A 6,153-nucleotide genomic window follows, 5' to 3' on the forward strand; every position below is an offset into this window, starting at 1 on the left:
AGAGGTCGGGAGCCTCCGACGTGACTTCCTGCGGCGGAGCTGGAGGGAGGAGCGCCTTGAAGGAGCTTAGTCCCCCATCCCCTGCAACCCACCACCGTCTCCCCCTTTGGTTTCTCCTAGCCCCATCTGGTTCGCATTGCACTCCCGCCCACGGCTGGGAGGGCTGTTGGGGGAGGCGGGGGCTCTCAGGGCCCGGCCCAAAGGCTCTAAGCCCCAGGGAAAGGGGGGCTGGTGGGGGACAAAGGGAAGCCAGCGGACTGGCCACAGGTGAGGTTTCCCCTAGTCCGAAACCTGAGCCCCGCCCCGCCCCTCTGTCCGCACTTCTGAGGGGCTGGGGCGTGGAGGCTGTGGGCTGGGGCTGGTTCTACATTCTAGCCTAGCGAGGAGACCTTTCCGCCTTGTGGGGTCCGGGGAGAATGAGCGCGTTGTTGGTGGGGGGATTTCAGTTGCTCAGGTCCCCTTCTTCATCCTATTAAGCGCCCAACACAGTGGGGGTGGTGGAAACGAGCAGAGTCCCGTCTCCCAATCCCCCGCCCCGCAACTGGAGGGCGCGGCTAGACGGGCTCCCCTAGGGGGCACTCCCGACCCCGTACGGGGTGTGGGCGCCCCCTCCCTCCCTCCCTCCCCATCTCAGGTTATTTTGGATCCGGGGCTGCCAGCCGCTGGCCCCGGGTTTCCACGTGCCCCCTCCCTCCCCCAGCCCACGCTCCCCGTGACGCACATCCTCCGCCCACGCAGCCTCTGCTCGAGGCGCCCCCCTCCCTCCCACCCCGGCCCCCTTGGGGCGGTGCTGAGCCTTAGGATCTGGGAGACGCCCGCCCAAGGAGGAGGCGGAGTAGGGCGTGAGCAAGTGGGTGGCAACCTACCGGGCGCCGGGCGCCCGGGTCGTGGTCCTGGTCCGGGAAAGAGGAGGAGGGAGGAGCTGATTTTGAGTTCTCCACTCCCCGGTCCTGGGAGAGGGGGTGCTCGGCCAGAGAGGGACGAGGGAAGAGAAATCCCGCAGAAGGGGCCTGCCCACTCCCCTAGGGGAGCCCGCGGGGGTCCGGGTGCGACCCGGTGTGTGAGAGTGAAACTACTGGGTGTTTGTGTCTTTGTGTCCTTGTTTCTCAAGATTGTCGTGAGATTCGGATGAGAGAATGTACAGGAAAACTCTCTAAATTGTAGAATGCTAAGCATATTTAAGACGCTACTGCCACTTTGTGTCTGTGTACCTGAGATTATGTATTTATATGTTTCTTTACATCCACTTGTATATCTGTGTCTCTCTCTCTCTCTCTAGGTTTGTATATGAGCCCCTATTTAAAAAATCATTGACTTGTCAGGGCCCGCCAGAGGCCCAGAGCGCCCCCGCAGCCCGCAACCAGAGCTGCCGAGATGTCTGTTCTTCCCGCCCACTCCTGCCACCCCCAACTCCCCTCCTACTCCCTTCCGTTGAGAACAAGGAATTTCCAGCCTTTAGCAAAGGGAAAGAGGCAAAGACAAAGACGGAGACCATGGGAAACTATAGAAAAACATAAAGAGACAGGTGTGTTGGGGCGGGGGGCGCCGGGCGGGGAGTGGTGACAAAAAGGGAGTGGGGACAAATACAAAAATTTTCATTTGTTTCCTGCATGGGCCCTATTCTCCCGTGTCCCCTTGGCTCACTCAAAGAAGGACCACTTCTTTGCCTGACTCACCTGCTCCCTCCATCCCCAGTGCTCTCAAAGACACACAGAGCAGAGCAACTGATCTCGTGATGAAAAGGATTAATATTCCCTTTATCTGTACTGGTCTCCTCCGTGAAGGGAAACAGTATCCTCAGTCCTAGTTTTCCAAGAAAAGGGGAAACGATTGCGAGGAAAGGGAGGAAAGTGGGCGGAGGAGGAGTGCAGAGACTGTCGTCCCTACGCACGTGTAGATTTTCATCTAGCAGATTGCTCACTCCTCCCCCAACGTCTCCACTGGGCCAGATCCGACTCACTCAGCAAGGTTTGGCTCACCCTCTCCTTCCTGGACCCCTTCCACTCCTTCAGGCAGAATTAATTCCTCCCACCCCTCGGTGGCCTCCTCATTGCTCTTTGTACACATTTCCAATTATAGTTGCTTGTTTCAGCCAAAACCCAGGAGCTCTCCAGGATAGGCCTGTTATTTGGTGGACCCTCTGAAATGAATGAATTGATCCTATTCACAGGCCTGTGCAACTCTGAAAGGGCAGGTGACACAGATTTTACTCCCAAAGGTACTGAGCCTGGGCAAAACTGTTTAAGTGGAGACATTTGTTTTCCATATCTCTTTCCCTTGTAAAGTTTCCAGTGAGTCCCACAAGTCTGGCTCCTTGGCCTTCTAAAATGTCCACCATTCTGGTAAATTAATTCAGAGTCAGATGTGAAAGGTAGTAGGCTGAAATCCTGGCTGGTAATAGAAAAATATAAAATAATGATCCCTTTTTTTCTCTTTCAGTAACATGCCAGAATTTATCATCTAAGGAATGTTGTCCTTCAAGTTAGTTATTTTACAAGAAGTGTTTCAGTCCTGAAAGACAGATAATCCTAACCACTGCCTTTTTTTTTTTTTTTTTTTTTTTGAGACGGAGTCTCGCTCTATCGCCCAGGCTGGAGTGCAGTGGCCGGATCTCAGCTCACTGCAAGCTCCGCCTCCCGGGTTTACGCCATTCTCCTGCCTCAGCCTCCCGAGTAGCTGGGACTACAGGCGCCCGCCACCTCGCCCAGCTAGTTTTTTGTATTTTTTAGTAGAGACGGGGTTTCACGGTGTTAGCCAGTATGATCTCGATCTCCTGACCTCATGATCCACCCGTCTCGGCCTCCCAAAGTGCTGGGATTACAGGCTTGAGCCACCGCGCCCGGCACCACTGCCTTTAAGGAGCTCACAGACTAATAGGGAAATAGACCTATAAACAAATAATTACAACATAGTACAATAATGGGGGTACAAACAATGACAGAAGTATAAGAGGGTGAGTGATCTGTTCTGCTTGGAGTTGTGAGGGGCCTTGGTTTAGACAGGCATCCAAAGGAGGTGATGATGCAGTCAGTTTGAGATTTCCAGGAGTGGCCAGGGCGGTGGTTCACACCAGTAATCACAGCACTTTAGGAGGCTGAGATGGGAGGAACATTTGAGCCCAGTAGTTGAAGGCTGCAGTGAGCCTTGATGGCACTACTGCATCCCTGCACCACAGAGCAAAAAGTAAGTCTCAAAAAAAAAAAAAAAATTTTCCAGGAGGAAGGGAAGTCAAGTCAGAGAGGCCAGAAAGTGCATTTCCATAGAGGTGGAGATATGAAACAGAGTGATATGTTTCAGAAACTATAAAAGGTTGTTCATTATTGCTGGGTGGTGGGTGGAGGTGGTTAGAAATGAGCCTAGGGAGGTGTACAAGTACATGACATTAAAAATATTATGGACCAGTGCTTCTCAAAGTATGGTTAAGGACCAATTTTTAAAACATTTTCAATCTATTATTGTCCACTACTTTTATAGAATGCACTAAAAGTGAATTATTCAAAAAACAAACTACCATTTTGTTAGATTCAATAAATATAAAATTTCTCTGTCAAATTCCTATAAAACTTTCTAAATGCTTACACTTAATTTTTTTTTGAGACAGAGTCTAGCTCTGTTGCCCAGGCTGGAGTGCGGTGGCGCGATCTCGGCTCACTGCAAGCTCTGCCTCCTGGGTTCACGCCATTCTCCTGCCTCAGCCGCCCCAGTAGCTGGGACTACTGCTAGTAGTCCCACCACGCCGCCACGCCTGGCTAATTGTTTTGAATTTTTAGTAGAGGCAGGGTTTTGTGTTAGCCAGGATGGTCTTGATCTCCTGACTTCGTGATCCACCCGCCTCGGCCTCCCAAAGTGCTGGGATTACAGGCGTGAGCCATCGTGCCTGGCTACACTTAATCTCTGAAATTGTTTCATTACAGATTGGTAACAAACATTGAATAACATAATTATAGCTATTTGTGTCTTTGCATCTGAGTTTTAGATCATACTAAGGATGTTGGACTTCATCCTGTGGTGTTACTGGAACCATAAAGACTCTGGAAGCAAAGACTCATGGCATGGTCAGATCTGCACTTAGGAGCAGAGTGGAGGAAGGATTTATGGCTGCAAAAAGAGTAGGAAGGTCAGCTAGAAAAAAACTGAAGGACCCTCTCAGTTGAAAGATGGCAAGGCACTGGCATGGGGGGAAGAACAGATTCAAAAGATAGAAAATAAGATCAACAGGACTTGATGGATTGACTGAGGGTTGAGGGGAGAGAATGAGGGTTTAGGGTGACCCTCAGGCTCCTAGCTTGGGTGACTGAGTATATGGAATGGAGTGTTCCTTCTCAAAACTCTGGAATTGCCTTCATCAAATATTCGTGGTCTGCAAATCCTTCATTCACAATTCCTAAATTTAAAAAAATTATGAAAACCAAAAGCTTGGCTGGGTATGGTGGCTTATGCCCTTAATCTTAGCACTTTGGGAGGTTGAGGTGGGTGGATCACCGGAGGTCAGGAGTTCAAGACAAGCCGGCCAACATAGTGAAACCCCATCTCTACTAAAAATACAAAAATTACCTGGGCGTGGTGGCACGTGCCTGTAGTCCCAGCTTCTCGGAGGCGGAGGCATGAGAATCGCTTGAACCTGGGAAGCAGAAGTTGCAGCGAGCCGAGATCGCGCCATTGCACTCCAGCCTGGGTGACAGAGTGAGACTTGGTCTCAAAACAAAACAAAACAAAATGAAACAAAAATTAACTGGGCATGGTGGCGGGCGCCTGTAATCCCAGCTACTCAGAAGGCTGAGGCAGGAGAATCACCAAGATCACGCCACTGAACTCTGGCCTGGACAATAAGAGCAAAACTCTCTCTTAAAAAAACAAAAACAAAAATGAAAAACAAAATCTTTTTCATAACATATTTGACAATGAAACCTAATCTGAACTGAATTTATTTTGTGGCAGAACCTGACCTAAACTTACATAAAGTTATTCATAGTTTTCACTTTTCCATCTTTCACTTATCATGATATGAATAGTCATATATGTCATTGCATAAATATTAATTTGTTTGATTACTGGGTGCTGTCCAGATGCGTTGGGATTGTTGCTTTATATTTTGTATATGCACCATACTATCTTTCAAAAATCCAAAAAATTTTGAAACACATTTACCATCCAGATTTCCCAGCCCATTTACTCATCAGTGTTGGCCTGAGTTCTTTTGGCTATTTGCATAAATCCAATCCACCTGCAGATAATGAATATTCATTGCATTGTGTGTTATAGACTCTGAAGGAGATTCTTGTTGTTTTGAGCAGTGTCCTCATTAAAACAAGGCTAAAACCTTCTTGAATGACTATTTTGAAGTGACAGCACTCATTTGGATGATAGGTTGTAATGTTTTTATGGACAGCCAGTCTCATTACTATACACTTCATTTATACATTTCAATAGTCAATGGTCAGTGATCTTCTGAAATTCGTTTCCCTGGATTTGCCTTTAGTGAAAACTAAAGAGCAAGCTCCAAATGGTGAGGATGGGGCCTGGTAAAAAAAAATGAAGCATGTGCTTATATATGTGTATATATACCTACACATAAAAAATACACATACATATCTATACATATATACTTTTAGTAGGCTTTATTTTATTTATTTTGAGACAAGGTCTCACTCTGTCACCCTTGGCCTCCCAAAGTGCTGGGATTACAAGCTGCACAGTGGTGCAATCACAGCTCATTGCAGTCTTGACTTCCCAGGCTCAGGCGATTCTCCCATGTCAGCCTCCCAAGTAGCTGGGACCACAGGTGCATGCCACCACACCCAGATAATTTTTTTCTTTTTTTTTGTATTGTTTGTAGAGACAGGGTTTCATTTCACTATGTTGCCCAGGCTGGTCTCAAACTCCTAGGCTCAAGTGATCCACCTGCCTCAGCCTCCCAAGACGTTGGGATTACAGGCGTGAGCCACCGCGCCTGGCCAATTTATTCATTTTTTTAGCAACAGGGTCTTACTCTGTCACCCAGGGTGGACTGCAGAGGCATGGTCATGGCTCACTGCAGGCTCAACCTCCCAGACTCAAGTGATCCTCCCATCTCAGCCTCCTGAGCAGCTGGGACTATAGGCATGTGCCAACACACTTGGCTAATTTTTGTATTTTTGTAAAGACAGAGTCCTA

The sequence above is a fragment of the Rhinopithecus roxellana genome, chromosome 10, assembly GCF_007565055.1.
Source record: "Rhinopithecus roxellana isolate Shanxi Qingling chromosome 10, ASM756505v1, whole genome shotgun sequence".
In the NCBI taxonomy this organism is placed as follows: Eukaryota; Metazoa; Chordata; class Mammalia; order Primates; family Cercopithecidae; genus Rhinopithecus; species Rhinopithecus roxellana.